The sequence below is a fragment of the Crocuta crocuta genome, unplaced genomic scaffold, assembly GCF_008692635.1.
Source record: "Crocuta crocuta isolate KB4526 unplaced genomic scaffold, BGI_CrCroc_1.0 scaffold194, whole genome shotgun sequence".
Taxonomy (NCBI): domain Eukaryota; kingdom Metazoa; phylum Chordata; class Mammalia; order Carnivora; family Hyaenidae; genus Crocuta; species Crocuta crocuta.
In genome coordinates this window covers 1,741,525-1,763,237 of record NW_027530084.1, presented here as the reverse complement: position 1 = coordinate 1,763,237, position 21,713 = coordinate 1,741,525, and the positions used below count along the sequence as shown (strand labels likewise).

The 21,713-nt window shown below is 35.0% G+C and overlaps 1 long non-coding RNA gene and 1 pseudogene across 1 annotated transcript in view; both read left to right on the top strand.

Annotated features, from left to right (window-relative positions):
- Positions 1-21,713, top strand: part of LOC144232050 (uncharacterized) — a 561,855-nt gene that overhangs the window by 284,460 nt on the left and 255,682 nt on the right. The window lies entirely within an intron of this gene.
- LOC144232041 (small ribosomal subunit protein uS9 pseudogene) lies at positions 12,552-13,038 on the top strand (annotated as a pseudogene).

The following is a 21,713-nucleotide window of genomic DNA, read 5'->3' as shown; positions in this document are numbered from 1 at the left end:
TGGCAGTCAGCACAGAGCCCGACGCGGGGCCCGAACCCACGAACCGCGAGATCATGACCTAAGTGAAAGTCGGACGCTTAACCGACTAAGCCACCCAGGCGCCCCAAAATGATTTTTTTTTCAAAGAAAACGCAAATCAAGTAAAATAATAAAGGGAGCAGGTACACTATGCAAAAAATTAAAGTATAGGCAGAGTTGACATTTTATTCTTTTTCACTGATAATACAATGTAAAAACAATGATGACCTCTAAGGTCTGAAAAGAAGTTGGCCAAAGAAATTAGACATTTTAGGAGCTTTAATTAATGTGTGATTTACATTCTCTATCATAAGATTGAACTTCATACTAAGTTTATTTTGGGCCTTGGAATCTTAGATAATGATAGTATTATCCAATCACAATGAATACATTCAAAAAGTAACCATCCAGGGGCACTTTCATGGCTCAGTTGGTTAAGTGTCCAACTTCCTCTCAGGTCATGATCTTATGGTTCATGCCTTTGAGACCCACATCGGATTCTGTGTTGACAGCTCAGAGCCTGGAGCCTGCTTCAGATTCTGTGTCTCCCTCTCTCTCTCTCTCTGCCTCTCCCCAGCTCATGCTCTGTCTCTCTCTCTTTCAACTATAAATAAAAACATTAAAAATTTTTTAAAGTAACCATCCAGATTGTGAAGCCAAAACTCTACAACTTGTTCAGTTATTTTATAATATTCATTGGAGTACTTTATTATGTTCTGAGCTGAATGATGAGTAATTTAGAAGCCTCTTTTGAGGTTCCTTAATAACTTTGGAAGAGTCTGTTTTTGTTTTGCTTTATATTGTTTTTTATGATGTCCCCACCATGCACAGCTACACTTTCTCTTGCCACCTCCACTGCTTGTCCCAGAAAACTGAGTACTCTTTCCCAACCTCCCTTGTAGCAAGAAGAGACCACGTGTTCTCATCACATCCAATGAAGCATGGACAAAAGTCTGAAGAGCATTGGCTGATACTTTTTTCCTGACATAAGCATGGCTGGTACTGTTTCTTCCTTCTACCTCTAATTTTTAATATAGTCTTATTAGTGAGAATAGTGCCCACAGAAAGATGGAACAGCTTGGTGTCTGCTGACAGTCCTGAGCAGCTGCTCTAACTGTGGGCCACCGCCCTCCACACTTCTTCTTATAACCTACCTGACTCTCTTACTCAAGCCAATATGTATGGAGAGCTCCTTTTAATTTGTAGGGATTTTCTAATGTGAATTCAATCATGTTAACCATTCCTTTTGTTATTTATGCCACACTCTGTTTCTCAGAATCTTTGAAGTGACATAATTGTAATACAGGAAAAAAATAGGAATAAAATAGATAAAATTAGTTATCTAAATCTTAACATCAACAAAGATCAGCTTTTAATAGTTTAATAGGGCTAGCACAGACTTTTTTGAACACTGATTTTCTTAAATGTTTATTTATTTTGCGAGAGAGAGAGAGAAAAAGAGAGAGGGAGAGAATGATCAGGGGAGGGGAAGAAGGGGTTGGGGGGAGACAGAAAATCATAATCAGGCTAAACATGGGGCTTGATCTCATGAATCAAGAGATTACGACCTGAGCTGAAACCAAGAGTTGGACTGTTAACCACCTGAGCCACCCAGGCATCATTGAACACTGATTTCTAAATAGTGTTTCTTACATGGATCTTGATATGAGGAACACTGAGGGATACAGAGGATAATGTCTTCTGCAGTCTTACTGCATGAACTACAATTAAGAATTTTACAGAGTTGCTTGTTGTATGCATTCTTCTACAGTCAAAGGCATCAATAAACAACTCAATGACATCAATTATGAGTGGGGCTGATAGCAGTCATATATGATATTTGGTAGTGGGACATTCTGATATGAAGCAGAACTTTTAATTTATAAGGGAGAAATTGGCTTTCAGTTTTCTTTTTCCCCAAACATCACAGTTCCCTCAGGTTGAATTTTGATGGGCAAAGAAGATCTGAGAGATCAGCATTCTACTCTTTGATGAAAGCCTAGAAAAGAAATATTGTGCATTTCTGTTCAGAGAAAATCCATATGTCTAGAAAAGAGTAAAATTGGTCATGTGTTCCATATCCTATAAGCAATACTTGATGTATACAGAGAAGACTCATAGCAGAATATAAAACCATCACACTTTGCCTGAAGGTGGCCTCATGGGCACATATTTTCTTCTGAGGCACTTCTGGGTCCCTGGTAACACATAAACTAGTGATAAATTAATCTTTAAAGTTCTGCCTCATAGAAAATCATCAAGATGATTTTGGCTGAGAAATGTTTAAAGTGGGCATTACCACTTACACATCATAAATATAGTACCAGCACACCCACCCACACACAGATACACACACACACACACACACACACACACACACACACACACACACACCCTATACCCTATGTTATATTCTCCTATTTTATCTGATTTTGAGCAACATGATTTCCAGCTGAATCCATCAGGACAAATTCTCTGCAGAACAAGCTGCTAGAATATGTAGATATTCCCTATGTCATATGAGAATTTGGGCATTAGAATACTTAATATGAATTCACTCTTTGTGACAGTGGTTTCTTGGGTAACCTCCAGTTTGTGACAATTAAATTTTACAGTCAATGTATAGAAATCATATTTTCATATTTTCTTGGGGGAAACAAAGAAAAGTGTTTTCTTTATGAGGTACATAATAAAGAGCACTTTCAGATGTTTTCTAGAATATGTACTGAAGTGAGAGGAATAGAATTATATTCATTTGTACATACTACCTTAAGGCTAAGAGTGGGAATATAAGGTGAGCCAGACTTTTTACAGATTATGCCTGAGTGTTTATTCTTGTCTGGGGGGTATCTCTCCTTATATCACACTTAAAAATGAATAAAAATCTAAAAATTTTGTAAGATATGCATTTAAAGGACAAAATGTAAATAGAATTTTTAAAAAATGTGCTTTCTGGGGGCGCCTGGGTGGCTTAGTTGGTTAAGCGTCTGAATTTCACTTAGGTCATGATCTCGCGGTTCGTGGGTTCGAGCCCCACGTCAGGCTCTGTGCTGACTGCCAGCTCAGAGCCTGGAGCCTATTTCAGAGTCTGTATCTCCCTCTCTCTCTGACCCTCCCCTGCTCATGCTGTCTCTCTCTCTCCTAGAAATAAAAATATTTTAAAAAAATAAAAAGAAAAAAAAAGAAAAAAAATTGCTTCCTGAAAGAAGTGTCCATCTTTCCCCCCTCCCTGGTGTTTTCTATTTTTTTAGAGATAATAAGAATGATAGCCTGGCACTTTAACTGGTAGATAAACTAGTTATGTTTTTGTGTAAACATGTTCCTGAATTATTTCATTTCTTTAGCTACATTCTACTGAAAGAATTAAGTTAAAATATGACCCATATTTTTCATTCTCCTTCACTTTTGGCCGGTTGCTCCAAATAGCAAAATCTTCCATTTCTTTCATGGTTCAGGTTTGTTTCCCAGGGCATCACCATCAGCGTCTGTGTCTGTGTTTATTGTCTTTATCAAAACTTAATCTATGAAGTCATCTTTGATAATTTCTGTTTAGCTTAGCCTCCCAAAATCTATTATTCTAAATCTAGGATAGCCTGGCACATCCCACCTCTGCCTGTGCTGCATAGTCACTTTGAATGATGAAGGATCAGAGAAGATGGGCCTGAATGCACAATTATTGTGACATGTAGTTAATGTTAGTTGATAAAAGTAGGCACGCATAATTAAGAGAACATGTTTGATAAAACCAGGCAGTTTATTACGGACCTGGGTGAAACAACTGTGAGGAGCTACAAGGATTCATAAACTTCCTTTTGCCTCCTCGAATGTCACTGTCTCCGATTGTCTTTGCAGTCACTGTTTAAGGTTTATCTCATGCATAATAATCTCTCTCTTCCNCCCCCGCCCCTTTCTGGAACAGTTTTGCCTTTTCAACTAGTTACTGTTACCACCATTTAATAAGGAGGCTTTGCTGGGCTTTCTAATCGAAAACTTGCTTTTATCTTTCTTCATGAAAGAATTGAAATGGCTTCTTTCAGGTTGCTGTAGCCTCTGGGGAGATAAGGACCCTGCGGTTAACAGGATGAGAGATTTTTGTTTAGAAATTTTTATTTAGACAATGAAAAATGACCTCTGTAAACTCAAAGCTATCTTATTTTGGGGCTTTAGGCTTCTGGCAGATAAATCAATTGGGCCCTTGGGACAGCAAAGGAAAAACCTTTGCAGTAACTATGTCAGGGCAACGCAATAGATTTGTTGTGAGTATGCAGTTGTATTGAATGTAGAATGCACTTAAAAATAAATATCATTTTATTTTCTATTAAATATTCAGGATCTGGATTCTACTCTTTTCAGTTTTTGCAAAGAAGTATTTCTTTGTGTGATGCAAACTGGAGAAAGCAGGTCTTTTTTTATGTATAAATTATGTGGTTATTATTGTTATCTTGATGTTGACTTTTTAATTATTTACCTGTATTTTCTCTAATGGGAACTATTTTTAAATTTAGATTCTTAAAGTTATATCCTCATATTTTAAAAAATCAGTATTATAAATTGCTCTTTTGTATGTAAACAATTTCATTGTTACCTAAATAATACAATAGTAGTTTGTCTAAAATATGCTTTTCCAGATTGTTGCAACATTTTCCACACCTGTTCATAGGCTCAAGGAGCTTTGCAGATCCTCACAGCATGAATTTGCACTGCTCGTTCACTTGCAAAAGAAAGAGTGTTGCACTTGGCTGTGTGCTTTTTTACCTATGTCATGTAGTGTACAGATTCAGGGTGAAAAGTTATGCAGAATGATCTGTAAATTTGACAAGAGAGAGCAAACCAGGAAACAGATGCTCACTCAACATGCATGGATGTGCAGTTGTTATGGATAAGAGTGTTAATCAACTTAGTAAAGAAGCAGATCTGAAGGGGTTAACTTTTTTTCATTGCACATGAAACCGTCACGCACATTTTGCAACGTCATTAAGACAATAATGCAAACTAATAAAATGCATGAGACCAGAAATTAAGGTATATTGGAAAATAGAGGTGGAAAGTGATTTAGCAAATATCTCAAGAGGAATCACAGTCCAAACAGTAGAAAAGACAGAAGTGAGATTAGAAAGATAACCAGGAAATAATTTTTAAAAAGCCATGTCTCCCCCTTCTCTTTTTTTTTTTTTTTTTTACTTTAATCATGTTGACCATTTTGGAGTGAGGGCAAGCTTATTTGGTAAACCTCTTCTACACACTCTTATTATTTTTAAAAATCTTTTCATTTTTTCCCCATCTTACATTCAAATTTGATTAGTGTTAGGCTATGATCAGAATTAATGCATAAACAATGTTTTACTTATCCTGACAAGTGCCTCTATTTAGAACTCTGAATAATATACAAATATACAATAGAGATATTACTTAAATATCCATGATTTTGCCGCAATAACTCTTTACAGTGATCAGATGTGAGCTTTAATTTGGGGGACTTGGGAAGAGATAAGTGACATATATTTGCATTATGGTTTTGTTGTCCAAAAAATAATGGTCATAGCACCAATCTCAATATATTGCTCTAAAGAATAAATGAGACAATACACGTAGTAACAACAGCTAAAGATTTTTGAGCACTTGCCTGTGTAGACACTATTTACATGTATTCACTTATCTGATTTTCACAAGAATTTTATGGAACATATGTTACTATAATCATCCCAATGACTGGGGAAACAGTGGCACATAGAGGTTAATTAATTTATTTACTAGTAAGGGGCAGAGTGAGTAATCAAGCCAAGAAGACTTTGCTGTTAACTCTTACACTGTGGCCCTCTATGCCAGATGCACACTGCATTCAGTAAGCATAGAGACCCCATTGCTTCCTTTCACTGGAGTACAATCTATTGACCAAAGTATCTGTGATCACCTCCTATGATTTGGATATTAAAGAAACCTATACATTCAAATTTAAAGGTCTAATTAAGTTATTAGACCAAAGTATGCCTGTTTATACCCTTTCGCTTAAAATATACATTGTGAGTATTTGGTTCAATAAATCATCAATATTTACCATGTCCCTAATATCACACTGTCTGCTGTGATGTTATGTAGAATAAATTTGGATATATCGGGGTCTTCACCCATAAATATATTAAAAAGACAGAAAGAATAAGTTTACTTAAAACCAATAGGAAATGATTTAAAATATTATTATCAATTGAAAATTTAAATAAAATCACTATTGGGGTATATAATACAGGTAATAAATCCTATGAGCTAGCAGGCTGAAAGATATTATATTTGGTTACAATGATTAATAAATCCTTCATGGAAAATTTTTTGAATATGTTTGTTAGATACAGTCTGAAATTTCGTTCTCCATACACACTAGAAATGACATAAAAGATCAATTATATTTATAAGATATTCATGGGATCCATGCTTCTGAATCTTCACTCATTCTAATGTCTGACTTCTTATTTTTCAACTTTCTGAAAAATAGTTGTAAATCCAGGGGTGGGTTTCACAAAGCTATAAAACAATTGTAATTATCACCAAGCCAAATTACTAAAAATCCATACATGCTACTCTGCGGTGGTCCCCAGACTCCCACTCAGGACTGGTAATCATGCTTAGTTATGTTTCCAAGATGATTGCAGATTTGAAATATCAAATAGGAAAGAAAAAAAGATGACTTTTAAGGTCATATAGATGACACTACAAAGTCCTGTACATTATTAGTCGTGCCTAGCTCAGTGTTCCCTTTTGATGTCCTGTAAATATGTGTTGAGTAAAGTGGCAGTAAGGAAAGAGAAATCAAATTGTGAAAGTAAGTAGAGAGATAGGACTGCATGAGAATTTGTGATTGCTTACTACAGGAGCCGGTTCAATGTTTTAAAACTCTTAAAACATTACTTGATAGTATTTTGTGTTTATAAAAATGAGATTTTCGTATCAAATAAGATTGACTCATTTTTAAATACTATATTTAAAGCATCAAAATATCAAATCATTTGAAGATTTTAACAAAAGATCTTCATATTTTAACAAATTTCATGGAATTTAAAAATCTAACAAAAGGAGATAGAAAATAAGTTAAACAAAGAGGTACAAGTGAACATCAAACTAAATAGTAACTAGTGACATAGTGATGCTGAGAAACAAAATAATCAAGACACTAAGATAAATGGGAGTATCAATCAAGGTCCCAACCAGAAATAGATGGCACATCTGTTTAGGTAAATTGAAAATTGCTATTCCTAAAGGGACCATTTACAAAGGTGTGGATGAGGTGAAGGGGGAATCCCAAAAGGTGGAGTTTGTAAAAAAAAAAGAAAAAGAAAGAAAAGAAAAGAAAACAAAAAACAGCTGTTGTCACTTCAGTCCCAAAGGAAGAAGAGGGAGCAGTTACCAAAATCCAGAAAGAGAGATTATCTTGAAGTAGTGGTGGAAGAATACAGCCAACTGTGGAGATCTGGAAGGAGAGGATACAGGGCAGTAATATCCTGAGGTCAATCTCCTCCTCCCTTCTAATCTGTTGCTGGTGCTCCTCACTAACTATACCCAACTCCAAGATGGAAGGCAAGGAAGCTTGTTGATGGAGTCTGTCTAGAGTCAGCCTCTTATGGCAAAGAGCAGAGTGGAGAGAGACTTTGGAAAGGTCAATGGAAGATACCTGGTATTATGAGCAAAAGTAAAATAATGTCTTAAAACCTAACACACTGAGAACCAGGACTTTATTTACATCGTTGCTGAAACTTAAGGAGCAGTGGAAAAATTGAAAATTTTGAAAAAATGATTAAAACTTTGGGAAATAAAATTCTGAAAAACACCAAGAGAATTTCTCTTAGAGAATCCTCTCAGCAAAGATGAAGATACCATTGTGTGTGTGTGTGTGTGTGTGTGTGTGTGTGTATGCGTGTGCTTATGTGGAAACAGAGAAGTAGGGAAAAAACTATAGGCTAGAGGATATTGATTTGGAAAAAAAGTTTATATTATAGTTTTACTTCTTTGAGGGCAGATATCTTAGTATATTCAGACACCCTAGTTTACTTTGTAGGGTGTTGCCAATGAGATACAAAATGGAAAGGAACACCAATACTCAATAATCAAGATAAATATTTGAATGCAATGTTTTAAAAAATGTGAAAAAAATCCACAATGAGAAAAATATTTAAAAATATTTAAATACATATTTCTCTTTCTTTTCTTGATCCTGCATTATTAGTCTGACTAGTGTAGTGGTTTCTGATTGGTCCTTGGTCCTCCAGCTCTGGGAGTGCTGTGGCCAGTACTGGTTAGGTTTACAAGGGTTGAACACAGCATGCAAAAACATTGAGCAGTGTGGGGCTTTTATATGTAACCATGTTTTTGATTGTAGAGTTTTATTGACTTTTTGGACTAGGTTCGAAATATGGGAAGATATTTGATGAGTTGTATAGAGGTGCCCACATTTTTCTTTTTGCCTCAGGCTCCAATATGATTCAGCACAAGACTGTTGAACACTGTAATACATAGCTGATAATTGATGGTTATTGAATGAAAGAATGATTAAATGAATTAATGTGGTCATTTCCTTCTCCAAATATGTATTACAAAGCTTTGGTATCCCTTCAAGCTCATTTTTTTTTTCTTTTGCTGCATAATTTATCACTTTACTGTGACATTCTTACTCAGAGTCACAAGGGCAGTTTTAAGGGCATAATTAGGGACATATAGATGCTCAAAGAAGGCTGTTTTAAGAGCTCATGAATAATCCACTAGGTAAGAAATTTTCATAATAACAGTTGACAAAAATTGTCAGTTTTTTGTTTGTTTGTTTGTTTTGTTCTATTTATTTTTGTTTGTTTTCCTATATCTGTTACTACCTCTTTACTATATCTGTTACTACCTCTGGAATCTTTATCAGTTTCTTTTCAATCCTATTCAGTGCATGCTTTTGATACTCAATCTGTTTAAACATCCTGAATGTTTAATTCTGAATAATCATATATCAGTACAGAAGAACTTTAGATTTGTGATATTCTAAATTTCCATCTTTCTCTTCCTAATTGTTCCCTCATGCTATTCTCAAATGTGTTTTTAAATTTGTTCTGTATGCTCTCTTGTTTGGAACTATGTATATCTTAAGACTATATACATCTTATAACTCTCTGCAATACCTGGCAGATCAGGGAACAATAAATATTAATTAATGATAATTGTAATAGTAATGAGTAGCAATTTAATTTTTTCACATATCCTTCCTTAAGACCTCACTGGAATAATATGGATTTTTACAACAAACATAATTTCTTGTCCTTGAAAGACTTTCCATCAGTTTCCATTTTAACGTCTCCCATTATTGTTTTGTTAGACATGGATGATGTGAAGAGAGACTCTGATGCATTATTTATCTTTCCCATAACTAATATCTGGGGGAAAAAAGTGAAATTTGACATAGAAAACTTTTATCTAAGAGCCAGATCATATAAATGCATGTGATTAAGATGTATTTTTCAGGGTTTTGGAAAGATTAGGTAGAATGTTGATTTTGTAAGTAAATAAGAAACAGTGTCCTTTGTGTCTTCTATATTATTTATGATTCTATTTTTTAAATATTTTTTCACAAGAATATGTTGCTTGATCTTCAAATTGTCCATGTGTTGGGACTAGTTCACCTACTGGTCCATATCCACATAACTCATGCTTTACTGTCATAGACTGATGTGACACAGTGTAATAGAATATGATGCATTGCCTGAATTTAAAGGAACATGGACTATTTCTGGATCTGCTGTGCAGCATAAGATCTGTATCACATTTGAAACAAAGCTAACCAAGCAGACAGAGCAGAAAGATATCTATAGCATCCATTAATCAGGGTAGAGTATATATATTTTCAGCATCTTACTCTATTTGCCTGGAATATTTTAAGTCTGAAACACGGAACAAAAATAGCCTTATTGACCATTCATGTTGTTTTTTACATTACTGTCCTTAGAGAATTATCCCCTCAAAAAAAAACAGTGATTTCAATTTGATTGAAAATTGTTAAATATGTTGTATTACATATATTCCTTCATTCAATTTTTTTTCACTGAGGAAACATTAAATATTCTGCAATGTATGTACTTTGATTAATAAATAAATATATGACTATTAGCACCAAGCTGAGCTACTATCTGCCATTTAACCCAATAAAATTAAAAAAATTTAAAGCATGTTGTTTATAAGAACTGTAGGTATCATATTATGTCAGATTTGAACTAAGGAGAATAACCAAGGTAACAGAATTAACTAAAAGAAGCATAGTCACATAAGCATATGATGTTATAGACCTTCAGTTTAGGTAATACTTTAGAAGCTTTTAGAGGCAGAATTGTCACACATGCTTTAAATTTTTCTCTTAAAAAATTAAGGCTTATTTTTGAGAGACAGCGATAGAGCATCAGCGGAGGAGGGGCAGAGAGAAAGGAAGAAACAGAATCTGAAGCAGGTTCCAGGCTCTGAGCTGTCAGCACAGAGTCCAATGAGGGGGTCAAACTCACAAACTGTGAGATCATTACCTGAGCTGAAGTTGGATGCTTAACCATTTGAGCCATCCTGGTGTCCAGCCACACATGCTTTAATAAGGCAACTTACCGGGGCGCCTGGTGGCTCAGTTGGTTGAGCATCCAGCTCTTGATTTCGGCTCAGGTCATGATCTCAAGGTTGGTGGATTTGAGCCCACATTGGGTTCTGCACTGATAGCACGGAGCCTGCTTGAGATCCTGTCTCCCTTTTTCCTCTGCCCCTCCCCCACTGGCTCTCCCTATCTTTCTCAAAATAAATAAAAATAAATGTAAAAAAAGAAGGCAACTTACATCTCTCTCTGTTTTATGAGGTATGTTACCCATTTTCAAGTACTTTTCACATAAGTTTATCCCATCTTTCCTATATATTTCAGTATCTGAAATCCTTGAAGTTGAGCCACTGTTTCTTTCCTCCACTCATAGAACTTATTCACACCAGATCAGAGAAGTAGGAACTACCAGAGATCAGACTGACACATATTTTCCCCATTTAGTCCCCCATTCTGGAAAGAAGAAGGAAAATACCTCTAGCCTTACTGCAGTGAGGCATTTACTACTCAAGGCCCACCCTTATCCAGAATTTCATTAATATTTTTCAGGCTTTTTTAATGCCCCCTCTTTTTTTTTTTTTCCTTACCCATATGTCCTTTCTCCTGCTTTCCCTCACAGTCACAGTTCTATTCCTCTGAGATAATTACCCCTTGACCTTCTGGTTATTGACAAAATTACTTCTCAAGGGTCTTTAAGCAATGTAAACTACCAATACATGTTGCTTGCTCCCAGAGCTTATCTCCATCCGTGACCTAGTCATATCTTCCCAGCTGCATTGAGATCACCTGGATTTAGAAACCAGCCAGATGTGTTATGTCACATATGCCTCTTCCACTCGGAAACAGTCATCTGCTCACCATCCCGCCATTCTCATTAATCTCCTCCTACTTTCTGAACCTACCAGCCTGTGCAACATGACTGAAGACCTGAAGGTAGAGAAGGGAACGTATGCTTGTTCCGTTGTTACTTGGTCTGTTCAAACAACATGATCCCTCACAGCCAGTCTGTAAGCAACATTTAGCAATTTTCCTTATAATTTTTCTGTTTCCCTCTCCATTTTTAGTCTCACACCCACCCTGAACCCAGTTGCAGACCCATTACTATATACCCAGTCTCTTACCTCATCATTCTCATGCTGCAATCTATTTTAGGTGCAAAGGCTAGAATAATCTCTCACATATCTGTTATGTTTCCTGTCTCCTTACTGCACAAGAATGACACTCTTCCTTCCTCTTCCTGTCCCTTTTATCCCAGTCAGCTATATTTTTCTTAGTACACTTCATGAACAGTTCATTCAAGTCTGTATAATCTGTTGTTTGCAGAGAAATTGGAGTTTGGAAAAGAGACCTGGAAAGGAGAAATTCTGTTTCTTTTAATTTTTCCCTTCCCTTCTCTTACCTTCCTTTTGTAAATGTATCCGTTCACAGCCTCCTCCCTTCCCCTCCTCTCTCTTCCCCTTCTCTTTCCTCCCGTCTCCTCTCCTTTCCTTTTGTCTACCTCCTCTTTCTGTCCTTTACTTTCATTCATTAGATACTTACTGAACACCTGATAATGTTTAAATCCCTTGGGAGCTAGAAGATTAAATCAATATAATCCTACTTCAAGTCAGGGAAGTAAGTAGCATGGCATTAATCCTCACAGCACATTTATTAGGAAGTATTATGATCTATAGTTCATACAAGAGGAAACTAAAGTTGAGAAAGGTCTCATAAACAGCAGAGGTCACAATGCTAATAACAAATAATCTGAGATTATAGACATTCTCAATTCCAGAAACCATATTTTCCCCCACAAAACTGCTTGAAATCTTTATCCTTGAAATCTAAGGCACTAGTGAAGATATGGACATAAATGAATCCAAGGTCAGGAAACAAAGCCAGTATGCACAGAGGTAAAGAGTGGACAGTGGGATTTTGTGAAATAAACTGGAGGGATTAGAGAGGAATGAGCACACCACTTGGTGAGGAGCTCTTGTCTACATTCACAGCCTTGCCATCCAAGGGTCCTCTGGACAGTTCCGTGCAGGTCCTCAGATGCAAGAAGATGGCCACAGCTGTGGAGCACTGCTAATGAGGCAATGGCCTCATCAGGGTGAATGGGCAGCCCCTGGAGGATTGAGCTACACTTGCAGCAATACAAACTGCTGCAACCTCTTCTGTTTCTGGGCAAGGAGAGGTTTGACAGGGTGGACATCCAAGTCTGAGTAAAGAGTGGTGGTCATATGGCCCAGATTCACACAATCTGCCAGTCCATCTCCAAAGCCCTGGTGACCTATCATCAGAAATATGTGGATGAGGCTTCCAAAAAAGAGATCAAAGACATCCTCATTCAGTATGACCAGACCCTGCTGGTTGCTGATCCCTGGTGCTGTGAATCCACAAAGTTAGGTGGTCTTGGTGCTCGTGCTCCCTACCAAAAATCCTACAGATAGGCCTATTGTGAAGATCAGGGTTCACCTTTATAATAAACAATTGTCAGAGGGGGAAACAAGGAATATTTGTGACATAAAATGGTAGATTTTATGATGAATTTGGTATATAGGTTACAGGCTAGAAAGTTTCTGTAATGATTCCGAGGTTTCTGCCTTACATAATGGAATGTTTAATCTAGAATGGGACGAGGAGGTAAAATATTAATTGACCGGATGTGCATGTGTTAGACAGAAGAAAATATAGAATAATAAAAAAGAAGTATAGGGCCAAGTTGTGAAGAGCTGCAACATCGAGAGCTTCATAGAGGGACTAGAGCTTCTTTTCCAATGAAGACGAAATATGCTAGAAAATATGTCCAGGAAAACAACAAGGGGAGCAGAAGAAATATTTTAAAAGAATGAATGTAAATAGCATCAAATGCTATTAAAATTAACACAGAAGTTTTTCATCAGGTTTGGTAAGAGAAGATCATGGAGGACCTTAGCAAGAGCTGTTTGAAATGAAGTTTCCAGAGGTCAGAATGGGAATGTTAGGTAAAGATGGTAAAGTTAGAAAATGGAGTCTGAAAGAGCAAGGGATCCTGCTATGGAAAGGTAGTGGTGCTGATCAAGAAAAGTTTTAAGAAGAAGACATATTTCCACCCATTTATCTTAACAATTTTTTGAAAATGAATTCCATGCTTAAAATAATTTGAGAATGTAGACTTGTAATATAATTTCCACATGTTTACTAATCTCATTATTTCTCACTAGTTTAACTCTATCTTTATTACTCTTTTTTAAGATCCTTAAAAGGACAGATTCATAAATCTAATTATTTTATATCCAATTATAATCTTATTTTAATGCAGTACACATATCAATATTGATCAGTCGTCAACTATTTATTGCATATATACTATATCTAAAATAGTTATTCTACTACGGACAGAAGTTCTTTATCAGAATTTCATTTAATTTTGTGTTTTCATTCAAATAATAACTTTAAAGTAGTAATTAATCATATTTCAGATTATCTGATTGAATACCATTTCTGCCATGAAATTTGAGCACCCAGATTGGCATTTGTAGTTTGCATTTCTTTTTTTTCCCACCCCATATAAAGTCATGATTTGCTCTATGAACAAACTGTGCATTGATTCAAATGAAGGAATGTTGGGGGAAATTAAATCCAGATACACTTATGTATGCAAACCTCCAGATCAGAGAAGGCTATTTTGTGTTAACAGAATCACATTCGGTTAAATAACACATAACAATAAATAGATCCATTTGTATAGGTATCAAGTTTTTAAAACAGCAAGTAATGAATATATAATAAAATTTTATTTATTTTTACAATGTTTATTTATTATTTTTGAGAGAGAGAGACAGAGTAAGCAGGGAAAGGGCAGAGAGAGAGAGGGAGACATAGAATCCAAAGTAGGATCCAGGCTCTGAGCTGTCAGCACAGAGCTGGATGCAGGGCTCAAAGTCATGACCCGTGATCTCATGACCTGAGCTGAAGTCAGCCCCTTAAACAACTGAGCCACGCAGGTTCCCCATGATAATTTATTTCTCATTCTAATGTCTAGCTATAGCTAGATTGAATATCTATTTGAAATAGAGTTTAATAACAATAATAAACATCTTATTCAAAGAAAAATACAACCTTAAATAATCATCAAACAATACCTTATTAAATAAGGCAGATTCATGGTTAAGTGTGAGATTTAGTTCTCTTGAATCAGCAAAATTTTGAAGTAATTAATACACCTCACTTTGTACAACATCTTGGTGAATAAGGATTCTCCACTTGAAAATATTAAACTCAAAATACAAAGTCATATCATATATAGAACTGGGCTTGTGCCTACCTCTTCCTACAATTTATTCAACAATCGACCTTGACCCAGGGGTATACAAGATCATACACTGTTATAGTTCCACAAATACAGAGGTCCAATGGGCTCTGATGGCTCCAAAGAAGAAGCAGAACTTAGTTTGATCCTTGCTATAGACTGAATGTTTGTGTCCCCTTACAGCTCATATATTGAAACCTAATGCCCAGTGTAATGGTACTTGGAATTAGGGCCTTTGGGAAGAACTTAGGTCTTGAGAGTAGAGGCTTTGTGAATGGGATTGATGCTCATAAAAGATCCCAAAGAGCTAGTTTGTACCTCACCCCCTTCAAAGTGAAGGCACAGAGAAAAGATCATTTATGAATCAAGAAGTGGGTTCTTATTTCCCAGGCTGTCAGCACCTTGATCTTAGACTTCCAAGCTCCAGAACTATAAGTTATAAAGTTCTGTTGGCTTATAATCTACTCAATTTCTGGTATTTGGCTATAGCAGCCTGAATGGATTAGGATAATCCTTACAACTAGTATAGACATTGACTCGATATTCTAAGAGAGGGAGACAAAATGAGCAAAAATATATGGAGGTATGCTCAGGAAAATGAGGGCTGAAGCTTAGCTGGAGACTGTGCAAAGTGGTCAGAGGATATACAGTTACAAAGTAGTCTGTGGCCAACCTCTAGAATAAATGCTTTTACTGCTAGGCAAAGCCATTGAATCACACCAAATTCTACTCTGGATTTATTGTGATTTTACACTGTTTTTTTCATAATTATACCTAGGTTATTTTTTCCTGAGATTTTCAAGTTGCATAAAAAATATTTTCAAACTAGATAGTTCTTCATATGAAACACATGATAAATCAGAAAAATAAATAAAACTTTACTGAAACAACCATTGTGTTTCAGTTTGCTGTTTTTAGTGAAATTAGATTCATTATTAGGTTCATTATGCTTTCTCCCAATATTTTGTGGCCTTTTCCTCATTATGTTTCACATCATATAGGGAAGAAAGTGAGATAATACTCATGTAATTACCTAACTTATTTCTTCACCACCCCCTCTCTTTCTTTCATTTCATTTTTTGTCTCTATGAAAAACATTAAAATATTTATAATTATAACCCTTTATTCCTTTCACTTTCCTTCATTTTGCTTATGTGAATTCTCCAAATGAAGAATTTTGTTATCTTCAGCAATGTTTTGTGTCTTAAAAATGGAATAAAAAAGGACAACTGATAAAGATATTGCTTTTTTTCCTTTATTAGTAGACCTCAGACTTAATATTTGTCATTGTTTTTGTGGATGACTTTTATACGTTTAAACTGCCAATATATAAAAGATGACCAATAAAGGCATACACATACTTTTAAGTTAAATAGATTTCATTTAATATTTTAAGTTAATGTACTAAATGAGAACACTGATTTACATACTTCATGAGATACCAGTTCTATTCTGATTTTCATAAAATTCTATAAGGAAATGTTAACAGAAGAAATTACCTCTTACTTTAATGTTTTCCCAGAGAAGTCATCTTATACCACAGAACATCCTTGAAAACAACAACTTACTAAAATTTTAAAGATAGCCTCCTTCCAGCAATCAGAATTTCTTCAGAAGTAGAACCTTTTCCAAACATATTAATATTTTCAAAAAGACGATAACCCTGTCAGGGATTAGACTGTCTCCAGGGTTAAAACCATAATCTGGTAAATAATTTCAACAGAGGACTTTCTTTCTCCCTGAAAAGAAAACTTCCTCACCAGGGAATCACACAGATATTCATTTCTTCAAAGACAGGACCATTTAAACATGTCAGAATCTTCAAAGTGGAAAACATGCCACCCCTTAGCAAAATGAAGTCTTTTAAAATAGAAGCCCAACAGCATTATGAAGGCTCCGAAAGAAAACTCCCAAAGCTCTACAAAACACTGCTCTCAGTACCCAAGTCTCAGATTATAATTTAAAAATGTTATGCAGATCATACACAACTACTTTTTTTTTAAAAATAAACTTTAGTTTTAGAGTAGTTTCAGGTTAAAGCAAAACTGAGCACAAAGTACAGAGAGATTACATATAGTATCTTCACCCCACACATGTAGTTCCCAACTATTTCCATCCCTCACCAGCGTGGTACTTGTGTTGCAATTGATGAACCTGCAATGACACATCATTATCACCCAAAGTCCATAATTTACATTAAGGTTCACTCCTGGTGTTTTGCATTCTATGGGTTTGGAAAGGTGTGAATGTTGTGTATTAACCATTGTAATATCATACTAAGTAGCTTCATCCCCTAAAAAACCTCTATGCTCTGCCTAAGTCATCTCTCCTCCCCTTTAACTCCTACTAACCACTGATGTTTTTACTGTTTACATAGTGTTGCATTTTCCAGAATATCATATAGTTAGAATTGTATAATATATATCATTTTCAAATTGATTTCTCTCTATTTTTTACAATAATAAATGTTTATTAAGATGAACCATATTCAGTATTCATGAAATCAAAATAATATGGATAAGAACAACAGAAACTTAAAGTCAAGTCATTAAATAGTAGGACTATCATGTACTTCTTAAAGTCTTTTTTAAAATTATAATTAAACTTTTAATTTAGTTAACATGCAGTGTTATATTAGTTTCAAGTATACAATCAAATTTGGATTCTTTCAATTAGTGATATGCACAACGTTTCCTCCATGTCTTTTCATGGCTTTATAGCTTATTTCTTTTTGGCACCAAATTATATTTCATTATCTGAATTGCCACAGTTTATCCATTCTTCTACTGAAGGGCAAATTAGTTGCTTATGGATTTTGGCACTAATGAATAATGCTACTAAAATTATGTAGGTAGGACATAAGTTTTCACTTTCTTTGGGTAAATATCAAGGACTGCTGTTGCTGGATAGTAGGGTGAGAGTAGATTTAGTTTTGTAAGGAACTGCCAAACTAACTTCCAAGGTGGATTGATTATTTTGCACTCCTATCAGCAATGAAGGAGAGTTCCTGTTGCTCCACATCTGTGCCAACATTTGGTGTTGTTAGTGTTCTGACATTTGACGATTCTAATAGGTAGCTAATAGTATCTTTTTTATAATAAAATATTTTTATAAATATTTTATTTATAATATAATACATATTTATAATATTTTAAAAATAAATAGTATCTTATTTTTTATAATAAAATATTGTTTTATTTTGCATTTCCATGAAGACATATGATGTGGAGTATAATTAAATATGCTTATTTGCATCTCTATAATCTTTGTGTGGTGTCTCTTCAGATCTTTGGCCCATTTTTAATTGGTTTGTTTGTTTTCTTATTTTTGAGTTTGAAGGTTCTTTGTGTGTATGTGTGTGTGTGTGTTTGTGTGTGTGTATGTATTCTTTGTATATATTTTTTAAAACAATCTTTTCTCAGAAATATGTTGTAGAAATATTTTCTCCCAAATTCTGGTTTGTTTCTTTTTTCTTCATTGTCTTGACGTTTTTCTGCAGAGCATAAATTTGTAATTTTAATAAACCCCAGTTTATCGATTCTTCCATGGATTTTGTCATTGGTGTTGTATGTAAAAAGTCATTCCCATAGCCAAGGTCATCTAGGGTTTTTCTGTGTTGTTTTTCTAGAAACTTTATAGCTTCATGTTTTACACTTAGGTCTATGATCCATTTTGAGTTCATTTTTTTTGAAGAGTATAAGGTCTGTGTCTAAGTTTCTTTCTTTCTTTCGTTCTTTCTTTTTTTTCTTTCTTTCTTCCTCCCTCCCTCCCTCCCTCCCTCCTTTCTTTCTTTCTTTCTTTCTTTCTTTCTTTCTTTCTTACAAATGAATATCCAGTTATTCTAGCACCATTTATTGAAAACAATGATCTTTGCTGCATGAATTATCTTTGTTTCTTTGTCAAAATTTAGTTGACTGTATTTATGCAGATCTATTTCTGGGCTTTCTAGTCTGTTCCATTGATCTATTTGTCTATTATTTTGCCAATACCACATTGTCTTGATTACTGTAGCTTAATTGTAAATCTTGAAGTCGGGTATTGTCACCCTCCAACTTTGTTCTTCTCCTTCAATACTGTGTGGGATATTCTCAGTCTTTTTTCTTTCCATATAAAATTTAGGATCAGTTAGCTGATATCCACAAAATAACTTGCTGGGATTTTGATAGAGACTGTATTGAACCTACTGATCAAGTTGTGAAGAACTGATATGTTTATGTACAATCTACTTTTGAAATGTTCCCATTTGACTTGAACCATTTTAACTGTTAAGTAAAACATGGTCAGATCTTCTTATTAAGAAAGTAAGGTTAGTGTTGATAGCAGTATTTCTGTATTCCTTTACTTCTAATATAAGAATCCAGGGAAAATAGTAAATAAATGATGAACAGAACCGTATCGTTTTTGAATCTTGTAGTACAGTTTTACCTCACTTCATGCTATGTGTGATCTTGAAGAGGAGCCTACAAGTCAGGAGAACAAGTTCTGTGGCGACAAGTAACTCATCTGGACTACTATACTTTTCTCTTTAGGTAAAAAATCTATCTGCTTCATCCACTGGATTAAAACACTGTCAGACTGAGTCAATCTTAGGGAAAACTGTGGAAAGTGATGAATGAGTGCTAAGCCATCATTGCCATAGTCACCATCATTATCAGTTACACAATTGCCACAACTTCCCATTCCAAAAATTTGCATAGAACCAAATAATCTTTTTCTGTCTAAATTTCAAATTCATTTGGGTTGTAAGAGGCTTGGATGTAAACTGGTATTATAATTACAAAATAATGGAATGTCTAAGAAAAGTTACTGAAATGCATAGACGTTAGAGGAAAGAACAGAAAACATTTACAGTAATTTTTACTTTTTATTATTTATTGTTTTGTTATATATTATTTCTATATTTATATTTTATTATTATACATATAGGCTAAGTATTGTTTGTAATAGAAAATATAATTCGATTCCTATTTATAGTATTCTATTTCTAAAAACATATGGAAAGCTGATTCAGAATATATTAAATTTAAGATTATGGGGATCGGGAGCAGGTCATGGGTTAGGTTAATCCTCTTTTCTCTCCTTCAATTATTTGTTTTCCCAAGGTGGTTATTTCATTTTACATTTGAAAGAGGACTAAAACGTGGAGTATGTGTGTATGTGTCTGTGTGTGTGTCTGTATGACTTGAATATATGATAGACTAGAACTCAGTATAATGAATGATACAGGTTTAGACCATTTAAAACATACATATGGTTAGAACTCACTGTGGGCAAAATTAAATGAATTTGAATTTCTGAATTGAAACTTGTGGTTACAAAGGTTTGGAGTTAATTGATATTATATTTTTCTGCCTATCACTGTCTGTGATAATCAACTGAAGTCACCTCACAAGTCTTTGTAGTTCCGTATTCCAAGACAGCTTTCCACCTAGTAGCAAATTCACTTAATATATTCTCAGCTCTTTAGCTCTTTGAGCAAACGGATTTTCTGGACCCACAATGCTTTTCTGAACAGAATCTTGAGAATTTTCTGCCCTTTCCCCTAGGAGCAGGTCTGTCTTAGCATCCTTGCCATGTCAGTCCTTGGATGGGAACAGCCTGTGGGAAGCGCAGCTTCGGTGCAAACACTGTATCTGAGAGGAGAGCTAAGGTCCAAGGTCAATTATCCTTAGCTGCAGTTGTAAAACACCTAAGAGGCGTATTTTCATGGCCACCATAGTGGATGAGAGCTAGTTTATTATCAAAGGAACTCTAGGGGCCAAGAAAATGAAAATATCAAAAGAAAATAAAAATATTTAAGTACCTGTAATGTTCCGGGTGTTTTCAGTGTCTTCACATTTGTTATATCTTATTTTTTTATTATTTTAAAATGCTTTATCATTTATTTTTGAGAGAGAGAGCATGAGCAGGGGAGGTATGGGGAGGGGAGGAGCAGAGGATCTGCAACAGGTCCTGTGCTGACAGCAGAGACCCTGACCCGAGGCTCAAACCCCTGAACAGAGAGATCATGACTTGAGCCAAAGTCAGATGCTCAACCAACTGAGACACCCATGCCAGGTGCCCCACACTTGTTATCTCTTTTAAATTTCACAATAACCCTAAGGAATAAATCTTACTATCTTGATATTGAATGTATAAGTCTGAATATATAGAAACTGACATCATCTTAATTTTAAGGAGATACTTGAATAGTAAATGGCACTGTGTTAAACTCAATTGCTAAATGGATGCCTCTGTTGGGTTATAGAAAATATGTTATCAATATCATCACCAATTTCATCAGAAAAATCTTAAGTAATGTGAAGCTCAAAGTTTATCACTGGCAGAAAATACCATTCGTTTCTTCCTCTGACAGGTTTGCTTACATCATTTTCAATAAAGTATCTCCCAAATATCCATGTCTGAATAACAATAGTTTGTCATTAATTCTTTCAAGTAAAATGATATTCCATGAAAGACTGGCTAGTTCAGCTTGTGATTCATTTTTGCAAGTGCTTCTCCCCCAGATAATCATTGTACTGCAGCATATAGCCAAAGTGCATTTGTATACTTCCCACCTCGTCACACAGCTATTAAACTGAGATGTACTCAAGTTTCAGAATTTAATAAAATTATAAATTTTTATTACTTTACTGAGGACATTCTTAAGGGAAGCTCTTCATTTAATTAATTAGTTGAACTATTTATTTATCAAATGTGGATATATGGTGGTGAGTAGTAACCATAGCTTCTAGTGATGTGGTGCAGGCTGCAATTCAGCTGTATCCATCTTTACTTTTTGTACCATTGGTGCAATTATGAACACAGTGAAAGAAGTCAAGTGATGTGTTAGTA